The following is a 14877-nucleotide window of genomic DNA, read 5'->3' as shown; positions in this document are numbered from 1 at the left end:
AGTTTCCTCAGTAATATCACCTCTGTTTGCCTGCAAACTTCTGCTCGATTGTGACCTGCAGTGAATGACGGTATGGTCTGGCAAATCTCTTTTACTCAAACACACAGTGGCTTTATTAACACAAACACATTAAGCATGTGTGCTGAAGTGGTTTGTAACCTGCATTGCACTGGCAAGGATTGCAGTACAATGTAAACAGCACCAGCAGCATGCTGAATATCACACTGATTGACATATGCAAGCATTGCTTTGATTGACAAGCTCTATCCTCCTATTCATTTCAGGGCTGGGATCTTCGTTGGGAAGAATGATGCAGTAATACCAACCCACAGTCCGTACCTCATACACACTGACACACTGTCTTCCTTATTGTGGCTGAGTGCTGCTAATAACCACTGTACTCCTCCAGGTCTGTGCTGACACATGCATTCTGATGGAATGTTGGATTCAGGGGAGGAGGAGATCACTTTAAAAGCAGCCGGCCCGCCACCACTGACAGGCAAGTGGCCAGTCTGGGCAATGAGCTCTGAAAACAGTGCTGTGTCACTAACAAGATCCAGATATGAAACAGATGGCTTTTAAAATTAAAGGAAGTGAAAAAATGAGAGCAGATAAGGAAAGTAATTTAAGAAAGTAAAGTAATGCGTCTGGATACTGCAGTTCTTTTATTTTAATATGATTGCACTTTAATTGCATTTTAATATAAAAAGATTTAAGGGGAGACTGGATGCAAATGGCATAAAAAATAAAAAAAAAACTTATTTAGTCATATAACTCTCAGACTGGCATGTGCCAAAAGTTAGTAGTAACATTATATTTTTTACATTGATTAACTTGTTTTGAGATGAAGTGCAACTAATCTATCTCAAATATATACACTGTTAAAAAGGTAAGTAAGTAAGTAATTTTAATTTATAAAGCACATTTACAAACAGCGCAAAGGTATTTATTTATTTTAAAGAAATTAATGCTTTTATTCAGCAAGGGTACATTAAATTGTTCAATAAATGCGGTGATGGTGAAAACAGGAGAAATGATGATGAAAATTCAGCTTTGCCATCAGAAATAAATGACATTTAAAAATAGAAAACATTTATTTTCAATTATAAAAATATTGCTTTAATATTGTTTTAATGTACGTTTGATTAAACAAATTTAATAGTATAGTTAAAAACTAATAGTATAGTGAGCATGAGAGACGACTTTAAAAAATACTACAACATCTTCCTTCCTTCTTTCCTGCCTCTGACCTCAAACTTTTGAATGGTAGTGTAAAGCCTGATTCACAAATGTCACAATTGAGTTTCACAATTGAATTATTATGATTAATTTTCTTCTTCTTATTATTATTTTTACACTCTGAGACAGAAATGGACTTCCATACAAAAAATAGCACACGTTAATTCTATCTTTTGATTTTTTTTTATTTACCTTTTCGCCAGTTCGGGAGTTCGTAGCGGTTTCGGGAATCATTTGAGTCAGTTTGGGAGTTCAGAGCGCGAATCATTTGAGTCAGTTTGGGAGTTCAGAGCGTGAATTATCTGAGTCAGTTCGGGAGTTCGAAGCGGGTTCGCGAATCATTTGAGTCAGTTTGGGGATCGCGAATCATTTGAATCAGTTCGGGAGTTTGGAGCGGGATCGCGAATCATTTGAATCAGTTCGGGAGTTGGTAGCGGGTTCGCGAATCATTTGAGTCAGTTTGGGAGTTCGGAGTGTGAATCATTTGAGTCCGTTCGGGAGTTCGCAGCGGGTTCGCGAATCACTTGAGTCAGTTCGGGAGTTCAAAGCGGGTTCTTGAATCATTTGAGTCAGTTTGGGGATCGCAAATCATTTGAATCAGTTCGGGAGTTTGGAGCGGGATCGCGAATCATTTGAATCAGTTCGGGAGTTCGTAGCGGCTTCGCGAATCATTTGAGTCAGTTCGGGAGTTCAAAGCGGGTTCGCGAATCATTTGAGTCAGTTTGGGACTTCGGAGCAGGTTGCGCGAGTCATTTGAGTCAGTCAAGGGGTTCGCGAATCATAGCTGCATATGGATAGGCATGTTTAACTAATTTAGTAGCTAGTTCTAATTACGTTTTCCAAGCTTGTTTAGGTGTTATATGTGAACTCATATTTTTGGTTTTAATGATGTGCCTTTTAACACTATCAAGTATACTCAAAAACTAAACAAACCGTGCCTACAAAGTGCACGCATCTAGTGTAATGTAAAGTTACATGATGAAGTCATACTAGTGCGTGTGTGCATTTTGCGTGCGTTCTTTCACTACATTATTCGGTGTATTCAAATGCATTTATGAAATTCAAGATATGGGGGTTAGAATATGTATATATTTATATCATTTTATGTAGTTAATCAATATCACACGAAGAGTGCCATTTCAGTTTTTCTCCAAAAATCAGCATGATTAAAATGTGATATTAAGTTACTACAAACAATAATTTAATTACAAATATAAAATGTTGCAGAATAATGTAATATATGAATAATAGCCTAAAGAACCTTTATGCCAAAAGGGTTCTTTCTTGTCATTCTAGAATCTTTTTAGCATAAAAGGTTATTTGGAGTTGAGTAAAGAACCATATGGTTCTATATAGAACCCCAATGAAACCTTTTTTTTTCTAAGAGTGTGTCATAACGTTCACCTTGGAGATTGAAAATGTTTCTTTTTTGAGACCCCAAGAGCCCAAATTCAGACCCAGAACAATAAAACCCACAGAAGAGGTGGAATCTTTATATTACCAAAACTACAGGGAGAGTAAGAGTAGATATGAGTCATGATCTGCAAGATTAACCACAATCTGACCACCTCAGAGAAAACCAGTGTTGAGCTGCTGCAAGAGCTTTACAAGTACAGCAGCTGTGGTCAAAGAGTTCTCGTGTGTTCTGATTGGTGGATGATGATGATGAGTGGATAAAGACTAGAGCAATCAAATAGTGAGAGAGTGATCTGCTCACCTGATTATGTTCGTGGATGTTTCGACGTGGAAAGCAGTTTGGAATGGAAATATTTTAGCTTTTAAAAAATATTTTAAACAAAATTTGAGTTCTACATCGATTATAGTTATTTGAAATTTGTTAAATCCTTTTACTTTAATATATCAATCAGACAATGAGTCAAAAATGATACAGCCTTTAGATTAAATAGGTATTGGTTTAAATCTAAAACATTAGACAGCAGAAGTTTAAAAAAAAACAGTGACCGTGATTATGATTATGGCTTCTATTTCTTAGGCAGAGAGGACATTACATTAAAACACTGAAATATTCCCTGCACTGATGGGAAAGAAAATCACCACCCCCCATCTAAGAAAATGTACTCTTCCTTTAAAAGCTCCTGAATATTTTAAAGATTTTGCTCACACAGGCCGTTAATCTTCAGAACGGATGTCAAGGCTTTTTCCTTTTTTATTTTTCAAAGTAGAAGTGAGTGCTTAGCAAAATAGCACACCTCTCTTAACATTTGTGTTTTTAGACAAAGTGTTGTGTTTGCATATTGACTGGAAGCTTTGTAAATTAGCATAAATTAGTTATTAATAAAGTTTGTTTTTATAGGTTCGTCCAATTTTTCTACATTTTTCAAAGTATGAGCAATAGTGATGAAGAATCATAGTGATATGAGTCTAAATATTACTCTATTTATCACTTCCTATCGTCACACTGTGAAAAAAAACGATATATAAAGTCTTTCACATACTGCAATCAAATACTTGTATCAAATTTACCCCATTTTAGCCACAAGGAGGCAGCATAATCTAAAAGTGTACTTAATCTTACTGTAATCAAGATATTTCTGTATCTGTACATTTTTTACATATGGTACTTAGTAATTATTATCTTATAGTCATTTATACAACTCAGTCAATATGCAAAAACACATGCATTTTTTAAGTTAGTATTTGGACATGAAGAAAAAGAATGACTTTAATCCAGTGTTAAAAGTTTGAAAGGTTTGTTGGTTTAGTGAAATTAGCTGTAAGTAAAGAACAACAGTGGGCCTAGAACAGGATCAGCTTCCTAAAATTAATCAGCTCAATCTAAAATAATTTTAGGTAACCTCTCACGGCTTTTATATTATTGAATACAACCTAAATAAATAATCATCTTTGCTTTAAAAACAAGACCGTTCCTTATCAGCAAGACCACTACATCAGATTCATCCAAGGAAAACACTCAATTTCCATGTGTTTTATTCAGCTCTTCTCAATTATGTAATAAGCCAGCTGTTGTGTTAGAGCATGAGAAGAGCCTTTGAGATCGTCTCTCAGTGACAGTATGAGAGAAATCAATGGCAACAAAACAAGCAATAAAAAAAAAGCAATTTGTGTGTTTGGAAACAGTCCAAGTCCAGTCCAACACTGCATTCATTTCAGACCATCTGAAGTATGCTGGTTTAATTTAGTAAGGCATGCAAATCTCAAATTGAGTAAAATAATATTAGGCTACTTATATCTTGTTTTATGCAGAAAAGCATGAATTCCAACACTGGGCCTAAATTAAGTTTTCAAGTCCTATAAACATCAAGAACCGTAGTTCGTAGTTCATTTTAAGTAGGACATTACAAGAGTAATTAATCGTGGTTCAGTAAGTGAATCATAGCACATAGACGTTTTTATACAAAAAAAATACAAATAAATAAATAAATAAATAAATAATTTTGATAAATGAGAACCGAATCATAAGAGTCATATAACTGGCTATCAGAAAAGTTTCTGATTCACTGAACTGAAAACAACCGCATTATAAGATTTCGTATTACTGAATCGAATCAGTGTGCCTACACTACACCAGTCGAGCTGTATGTTTTTCATTCACTAAAAGAACCGGTTAAAAGATTCTTTCGTTAGAGAGTCGGTCGACAACGATCGCGCTGTTTTGAATCGCTAAAACCGGACCAGTTCAAGAGAGTCGGTTTGGGAACTGGACTACACTGGTTGCTGTTGCATCGAATGGATTATGCTTTGGTTCAATAAAATGAACCGGTAAAAGTCAATTACACTGCAGTACACCTATGATGCTGCATGCTTTTGTTTTGAGTCACCAAAAAAATCAAAAAGAGCCGACTCATCAGAGTCATCCGTTCGGACAGGAGAGAGGTCACCCGTGACTCGTTTACCGCGTTGTTTCTGTTTACTGTCTATGGTTGTTCCGTCTGCATCAGTGGAACAATGAACGTTCGAGAACCGAATCAACCGAATCATGAAAATTATTCGGTTTTTATATTTTGTAAAGGAATTTTAAACTTTCTCGAATCCCGACCTTACAGTGAATTTAGTATAAAATGAAGTTTGAGTAGGCTATTTTATTTGGACAAACAATCTAAAATTATTAAATAGAACTAGATGAAATCAAATAAATAAAAATCATTTTTTGACAAGTCATTACAGTCCAATAGTAAGCAGAACAAGCCTAATATAACCCTAACAAATATATATAGATTTGATGGTCCGTGGCATCGCGCACCCTCAGCAGCATCTAGTGGTTGATGCGAGCATTACTCTTGATGAGATGAGAGAGAGAGAGATAGAGCAGCTGGAGCGCTTCACTATGGACCAGCACGGCCGCTGCGCGCTCTGACCGATCGTCTTCACTCTCATTCAGCTTGGACAACTCTCCAAACTCACAGGTAGGCGAGCACGACTCAGTCCGAGCGCGGATGTCTAGCTGCATCACATTCACACACGTTCATGATGGCTCAAATAGCGTAGTAGTAGATCATCTTGGCTAGCATACCTTTGCGTGGAGGCGCTCCTTCCTCCAGAGCCTATGGCAGAAATGAGTCTACCCGAGGATATGATGAAGGTAGGGGTGTGTGCTGAAAAACAAAGCCGCCAACATTAATTTAAGATGCTTTCAATGTGTGCACGGGTCATTCGGCTTGAAGGGAAGATTCGCGTGGAGTCGTAAAGGGTGGTGCAGCATTTGCAGATAGATTTTACCGTTGGAAACGATGAATCAAAGGCGATGTTGAGCCACTCTATGTGCAGAAATGTTCTTGAGATTGTCAATTATGCAAAACATAAAGGTGAAGCAACATTCCAGTTCAGAGTATCGAAAACCCTGTAATAAAGGGCAGAGCGTTTGCTGCGCACCTGAAGGGGTTAATGCTTGAAAGATGCTGAAGTAGGTTATTTGAGCTAGTCATCCTGAACATTATTCTACTTATACACTGGTCAATAGGTCAATCTATTGAGTCTAAAACATACTGAAAATGCAATTCTGACTTGAATACACCTGTTTTAAGGTGAACAAATATAAGATTTCTGAATTAAGTGTATTTAGCATTCAAAACAGTAAATCGTTTTCAAAAAAACATTATTGATGTTATTATTATTTCCTAAAAAGATACAGTATAAATCAAATTTGGCTGTATTTCTTACATTCATTTTTTAAACAAACTTTTGTGACACACTTATACAATTTCTGACCATTTTCATATATCATTATTATTTTAAATTTTCAGAAGATTTCTTTTTTTATCATACCAGTTAGCCATTGATTCATATATCAACAAAGGCATGAATTAATTATTCATTTGTGTCAGATTTTGTAAATATTTTCCTTCCCAGTTTTGTAATTGGGTGTAGGATGTTAGTTATTAGTTTAGTTGTATAGGAATATCAGGTCTAGTTGTCACAAGTCATTATTTCTCAGTGCAGATTTATTTTTTTAATTAATATTTGTTTTTGCGTTGACACATACAGAAAGATACAGTTCATTTATTACACATTGTTTAATAATGCTGCATGTTGTCACAGTATATGAGGTAATATGTCACACTGTTTAGACATTAAACAGCATATTACACATTGGCCTTAGAGAATAGCCTTGTTGTAGAAACACAGTTCAAACTTTTGGTTAACTTACCACAACCCTAAACCAATGCACTTGCAAACAAAACATAAAAACTCTTATTTTATCTTTGCATTTATCCTAATCTTGCTTTTTAATAAATCTGTCATTTTATACTGGAAATATATTGGCTCTGTGATGAATTGCTTTTGTTCCTTGTAAGAGAATGTGCTGATTGTTAGCATTTGTGCAGTTTGATTCAAGTTAGAGATATCCACATCTGTATATCTACTGAACCTTTTGAACTTGATGGTGATCAAATGGGATTCTCTGATGATGTTGATGAGAATAAAGTCCTGAGATTCTTAACACCACAACCCTGATATTTTATGATTCAAATTTGAGTCAGCCAATTTACACCTGTCTTCATCTTCTGCATGTTTTGGACTATAGCAGCACTAAGGTTAGCAGTGTAGTTGAAGCATGTTGGCAACTTAGTGTTTTTTCCAGTCTTCGCAGATGTGCCCTCCACATTGTTTCTTATGCCCACACACATATCCAAATATAGATCCATACATCATGGATAGGACTTTGTGGATCATGCTAAGTAGACTGAAAATAATAGATACCTTAAGAAGAGGTGGAGCCTAGCAAAGGCCTTGTTAATGTCTAGATCTGTGCTGCTCTTGCATTATAGATTATAGATACATTATAGATTCATAAGCTGCAGCATGCACACCAGCAATTCTCAAGTCTTGGGTTGCGACACAAAAATGGGTCAGATCTTTTCTGATAAGGTTGTTAATGGAATAGTTCACCCGAAATTTGCTGAAAATTTACTCAGCCTCAGGCCATCCAAGATGTGTTTGTCTGAGACTTGTTATAGCACTTGCATATCATTGCTCTTTTGTTGATTTTGATTGCTTCCACTGTCCTCATTTGTAAGTCGCTATGGATAAAAGCGTCTGCTGAATATCTAAATGTAAATGTAAACCATCGCTTCTGGCTAAAATGCAAGTCCATAATCCATAATAATGCTTCCTCCAGTGAAAAAAATCCATCCCCTGTTGACCTCTCATTACATTTAAGACCCACACTGTTTTCTCCTGATTCAGATTAAATCAGTTTTACTGTGGAAAGCAACGTTATGGATAGAGGACTCAAATCTTAGCCAGAATCAACAGTTTGAAGTTAAAGCTGCAGTAGGTAAATTTTGTAAAAATATATTATTTACATATTTGTTAAACCTGTCATTATGTCCTGACGGTAGAATATGAGAGAGATAATATGTGAAAAAATCAAGCTCCTCTGGCTCCTTCCAGTGTCCTATTGCCATTTGCAGAAAATCCATCGCTCCCGGTAAAAAATAACCAATCAGAGCTGCGGTCCGTAACTTTGTTTGAGTTCAAAATGTAGAAAAATGTATATAATAAGCGAGTACACCATGAATCCATTTTCCAAACCGTGTTTTTAGCTTGTCCTGAATCACTAGGGTGCACCTATAATAAGTGTTTATATTCGGACTATTTTAGATTGCTTCGCGGCGGAGTAACCCAGTACCTTTGTGATTCTTCATAGACATAAACAGAGAGAAGTAGTTCCGGCTACGGAGTTCTTCCGCAAGAAGCAAGCAGTTTATTAACCGCTAGAGCGTCAAAAGTTACCGACATTCTGATGGCACCCATTCACTTTCAATGGTGAGTAGGTGATGTAATGCAAATTTTCTCCAAATTTGTTCCAAACTCATCTACATCTTGCCTGTGAGTGAGTAAATTTTTTTTTTTGTGATATTCTTTTAAAAATAGGGATGGAAAAAGTCCAAAAGTTTGATAAATAGGCTAATAAATAGGATTATAAACTTTAAAACCCTTATTTTTGTTGTTGTTGAGGACAACATTTGGCACATGCATATCACTTTTTCTGTTGCTTAGGCATTTGTAAGGCTGTCCATTTTCCTATTCAGCCTATGTCACGTTAATAAAGTAAAGCTCATGACAATATTCAAGATTTTTCATATTCATTTACTTTTGTTTGATAAACTGTTTTGTTGGTTATCACTTGTCCATGTCTTGGTTATCAGTGGTGAACCACTGCTATAGCCTCTTGAACCTTTTAGTTGATATATTTAGTGGTCACTAATAGATAAATGTGATACAATCACACAGTAATCATACAGAAGAAACTGAGAATGCTTTGGTTTTGAAAAGTTGACTGATGTTGAGTCTTAAATCATCGATGCACCATAGACCCTGCTGTCCGACCACATACATTTATACTGTCCAGATTGCACTGAAACATCTTCAACATCTTCTGCTGGAGTCCTTTAAATGATCAAAGCCCCACTTGTAATTAGGTCTCATCTGTTAATGTTCCCTGGCTTGAATATGCAGGGATACCTGCAGATGTGCTTTCAAACAAGCACAAACTAATGCAGTAATGAGGAATTATATGAAGAATATAAGATGCAGATATAAAAATATAGAAATAAATACACTGGCACAAGCACGTAACAAAATTACTAAAATTTCAAAACTATGTCCAATTAATTCTATGGCTAATTCTAATTTGTTAATAAATACTTCATAAATAATACTAAAATGACACTGTTTCTGATCTTTTGCTTCTGTCATTTAAAATAAAAAGCTATAATATAATATTAATCTATAATAATTTTAATAATATTAGTACATCCTGTACATAAAAACAGGCAGATGCACAACTGAAAATTAGTATTATGTGTATTCTGCTGTTTTAGCTGAAACACATTACACAAAAAATGCTTAGTAGTCTCTCTGTTTTTGAGGTTTGAGCTGTTTTTCGGCCTAATGTTTCTCATTCTCAGCCGTCAGTAGTGTGTTTGCATCTGTAAAGACAGGGATGTAAACAGTGTTATTCGGCCTGTTAGTTGCTTGTTCATCCTGATGCTTAATAAGTTCATTGTTAAATTGAGACAACAAACTGAAGCATGTCTGCTTGAGAGCTCTTTCTGAATCAACATGCAATAGTTTTTCAATTAACAGTGTCAAAGCAATTTCTTAGCATTTAATTATGTCAAACAAACCAATAACACACACAAACTACCTAGAGTAATTGTACTAGAATGATTGTTTATATTGTTTACAGCAGAGGCCAAGACTGCAGGCATGAGACTTAAAGGAATAGTTCACCCAAAATAGTTATAGGTCGCATTAGTCTTGATGTGAGGGTGCTGTGCTGTTATCACACTTGTTAGCACAATAGCAGCGTCTCAGATAGACTGAGAACAAGACACTTCAGTAAAATGGCCTCTTTAACTGATTGAGCCTCTCATGACATGAGGGATGTGTTGGGTTTAGCATCGCCTATGTGTTGCTTCACTAATATTGAGGTCCGTGTTGTAATGTCATTTTCTGTGAAGTTTAATTATTGATGTAAGCTTGCTGTCTGCACACATTGGCTTAAGAATGTGAATTGACACGATATCTGCGAGTAAGATCTCTCCTCACAGACTTTGGATTATAATTGGTAGCAGCAAATTATACTGATTATTTCCATTACCAGACTTCATCTGTAGGGTAAGGTGGCCGAATCTATTAGTTACTTTGTGACCTCCTTGCAAATTAAGTAATTATATTCTCTGGCTGTGAGTTAACAAATAGATTAGTGTCAAATATACAGATAATTGACTATCAGAAGAAAAGTTCATTCACTTTGCAGTTTATTCTTGTCAAGAACATCTCACATAGACAGGAAGAGACTGGCAAATCCGTAAAGCAAACTCATTTTTATTTAGGGTTAAGGAGGCTATCAGAAATAGTTGATGCAACAAAACTAATGCTGCTTTGTTACTTCCCATGGAAAGCAGGCGTAAATGCAATTTCGTTTGATTGTTTTGTTTAATATCACTTTTTATTGATCGTGGCAGCATCATCAAATGATGATGAAATGATGGAGAAGAGCATTATAAATGGGGATAAATCAAGATGAGAAGCGTAAAATAGCATTTTTTATTCGGATTCATTCCCCAGTGTATCTTAGAATTAGACAGAAGTCCAATGAGCATAAAGATATAGTGAAAAGTTACTGTATCTGCTGGTTTTTAACTACAAAAATAGTCCATGAGCCGTGTGCATTGGGGATTTCTTTATTTAGAGCATTTTGAGGCTGGGGGATCAGGCATGCCTGTGATAAGCCTTTGGATGAGCTCTGTTTAGACAGCCAAAGCTCTCGTGGAACCACGCTGTAGTACAATCCAGGACCCGGAGACAGCTGGATGACAAGCTAACGAGCAGATTCGCCATTGCATTAAATGTGCCTGGAATTTCCACACTTTTCTACATTGAGCTGAATGTGTGCATCTGTAACTAAGCCTCTGTTCAGCATATAAGCTGTCTTCTCCGCGTCCGAAGTCAGACAGGTGCTTAAGGGCACCTAAAGGTGGAGGTATTCATGGTAATAAAGATGGAAGCTGTTCGTTTCTATAGAGTCCAAGGCCCCAGGGCCATTAGCTAAATCTTCTGTGCTTTGCTTGCCTAATTGTTCACGATAAGGGGCTATTAGCATTAATAATTCAACTCGAGCTCTGTCAGAAACAAGCATCTGGCCCTGACGCACACGACTTTGCACAAACCTTAATGTGACCCACACGTTCTCTGGTGTAGAAGAAGCATGTGGATGTTGGTGGATCCATTAATGGGTTTGTGCATCAACTGTGATGGGCCCTTAAAGATGAGAATCTAGATTTGAAGACGAGTGCTAAGTGACTTCAATCCTGCTTGAGAGTCTCGATAGTGTGTTGAAAAAGATATGAAGACTAAAGCATAAAAACTATTTGATTATGATTTTTAAAAAAGATTTTGATGCAGGTACAGTGAAAAATTGCAATTGTAAGTGTAAGATTTACTTTGAAACAATTTTCAAATAATTGTTGGTGCATTTCACAAATAATTATAAAGAAATGACAAGTAACACATTGAATGAAATATGAAATTCAGAAGTAAAAAGAGTGAAATTGTATTGAAAATGTTTTTTTTGGGGGGAAAACAAAATGGGAATATATTCCAATAATCTTTGTTTTAATAATGAATTTGAAAATATGTTTTTTCAATGAACATCTGGTTTAGCTGACAGTGAGTTTTGATCAAAGTTTTAATTATCAGTAACTATAGTTAATAAAAAAATAATTTGAGTACACACACACACACACACACACACACACACACACACACACACGTATCTTTATATATATATATATATATATATATATATATATATATATATATATATATATATATATATATAATATAAATATATACAAAAATAAAAAAATACATTATTTGTTTCACCCATACTATATATATATATATATATATATATATATATATATATATATATATATATATATATGTTTTTTTTTTTTTTTTGTGCATATTTTAGTGTAAACAGAAATGTCTGTAAAATTAGATTGTAATGTCCATGTCCTGGCAGCATTTATTATGATTTTCCTTTTCTCCTTATTTAGAAAGAATATTATTTTGCAATCATATAATACAGAGAGTCCAAGCTGCAGGGAGCATCAAGTGGCCATCTCTTTTACTGATCTCCATTTACAAAAGCACCACTGTGTGCCATTACAGCTCATAAATCACTTGTGGTTTTTCGAAGCCTTGGTGAAGAGGAAGTGCATGATGAGTGCTGGTCAGAAACACAGGAAGTAGACAGGGTCACTTCTCAGAATGATGCATGTGTCTGTTAGTTTCATCTTCACAAGAGCTTGAGCATTAATGTGACTTGAGTTTGCTGGACTCAGAGTTACAGCGGGACAACAAAGAGGGAAGTGATCCTCAGGTCAGGAAAGATGCCCGGTTATTTTGAATCAGAAATTCTATAAATGTTAACAAGCATGAGGGGAACCTGCTGCTGTCCCAGGGGAGTGTGAATCATCTATTCTGGCGACATGTGGGACTATTAATTTTATCCATGATGCCATGATGGTGCTCACGTATATTAATAGCAGTTTTCCACTTGGGTTATTTGCAGACAGCAAGTGAATGATTTGATGGAATAGTCTGCTGCTGCTCTATAAATATGTCAGATTTCCTCAACTGTATGTTGATGGCAAAGAGAGTGGTGAAGACCCCAAAACATTGCTATGCTCCTGAGTTAGAGTTGTAATCAAACAAGATTAAATAAGGCATTCAGTAAACAAGAAATAAGTTGTTTTAAGCATTTATTTGAACAATCTCCATTAATTATCTGGATCTTGATCTTGCAAAAAATGACCTTTGTCTTACTTATAAGTACAAATATCTAAACATTGTTAATAAAGATAGATTTACTTCAGTAGCAAAATGACAGGGGTCAGAAAAATCATCTTAATTAAAAAGAGAGCAAGATTATTAATCTGACCTTGCTGGCAGATATTTTCCCGTTTCCCTGTTTTTTCCCCGGATACAACACCTATGTAATTTTTTTTCACAGTGAATAGTATTTTGATTTAATAATATTTGTAGGGGAAAACGAGACAAAATACGAAGTAAGAAAATAATTTTTGCAGTGTATGCCATTGTTATATTAGTTTATTTAAGATACTATAATAGACCAGCCTCAAGTTAAACTTAGGTTTTATTTTTTTGAATAATACAATTATTTAAACTTGAATTTTATTTCTGGAAACTTTATATTTCAAGTTTCAAGTTCAGGCATGAAACTCTACTTGCGTTCTAATTGGTTTGTTCAATTCAATGTTCCCAGCCAATAGAATTCCTGTGCTGAACTCCCCGTGATTAAAGAAGGAGTCTTTAGGAAAAGGACAGGAACACAAAGAGATTGTACTGCTTTGGTAAAGTGGAAAAAATGAATTTTAACCACTGATTCTTTGCAGCCTCATCTTTCAGAAGTAAAAATAAAACAAATTCACTTTCACAGCGCAGGACACAACGTCTTCTCGACATAATTTTAACCACACAAACAAGCCACAGTGTTTGAGGGTGGGGCACGTTGTTTTAAAGGTCCCATGTGCTACAAGACTAAATATAAATGTAAATGTTTATGCTTAACATGAAAGTACATTAAACTTATTCATATAGTGCAGTGTGACAATGTCTGCGCTATTAAAGAGCATTAAAATGTTCCCATGGGAGATGAAACCAGCTCAGCGATTAAAAGATTAACCAGTTCTTTTCATTTCAGTCCGATTGGCTGGCATCACTTTTCTTAGGTTTTGGTGGATAATGTTTCCAAGGCAGCAGAACTGTGACGTTTTAGGCCAGAGATGAGGTGTTTTGATGAGTGATGCTGGCACATGGAGATGCCACTGATGTTTACAGTCAATCATCGAGCTGCATTCCAGAAGGATGATGCTGAAACGATATCCAGCTGGGTGTGGTTTGGCATAAATAAGACACGTGCTACGGTTGGCTGCAGTGACGCTAACTCAAGACATGAGTCATCAGCGCAGCTTCCCACAAGAGCTGTTTATTATACAGCAGACACTGGACTTACAGATGCAGCGTTCACACAGCAGACTCATCCACTCGCAAATGTTGTATGGTGCAATACTGATTGCATCCATGAGCTTTCTATAAAATATTAATTTGATAAAAAGATGATAGGAGAACGCCAGTTTACTTCACTGTTGTTTTAGTGTGAGCATAAGCTTTCATTTCAGGAATAGTTCATCAAAAAATTAAAGATTGCTGAAAATGCCTCAGGCCGTCCAAGATGTAGATGAGTTTAGATCTCCATCTGAACAGATTTGGAGAAATGTAGCATCACATCACTTGCTCACCAGTGGTTCCTCTGTAGTGAATGGGTGCCGTCAGAATGAGAGTCCAAACAGCGGATAAAAACATCACAAGTAATCCACATCACTCCAGTCCATCAATTACTGTTTGGCCAGCCAAAAGCTATATGTTTGTAAGAAACAAATCTAATGATAATTTGAAAAATGATCATTTTAAATGACAAAAAAATTATAATTTTCATTTCAGTTTTCTTATTATCAACATACTTGTTTCATTGACTTAATATGAGTGGTTATTGATGAGCCCCTGTGTTGTAACTTAAGAACTGGAAACAGGTTTGTGTATGTCTTCCCTTTGTTTCCT

General features: G+C 35.7%; 1 protein-coding gene across 4 annotated transcripts in view; it reads left to right on the top strand.

Annotated features, from left to right (window-relative positions):
* Positions 1-5522: 5522 nt before the first annotated feature.
* The window catches only part of LOC113052972 (anion exchange protein 3-like), a 69299-nt gene continuing 59944 nt past the window's right edge, over positions 5523-14877 (top strand). For all 4 annotated transcript variants that reach the window (XM_026217528.1, XM_026217525.1, XM_026217527.1 and 1 more), the window contains exon 1: positions 5523-5624. The gene's annotated coding sequence lies outside the window, so the exon portion shown is untranslated. The remainder of the gene's footprint in view (positions 5625-14877) is intronic.

This window comes from Carassius auratus, chromosome 34 (assembly GCF_003368295.1).
Source record: "Carassius auratus strain Wakin chromosome 34, ASM336829v1, whole genome shotgun sequence".
Taxonomy (NCBI): Eukaryota; Metazoa; Chordata; class Actinopteri; order Cypriniformes; family Cyprinidae; genus Carassius; species Carassius auratus.
Note: the sequence above shows the minus strand (reverse complement) of the source record. Positions and strands in the feature narration are given on the sequence as shown.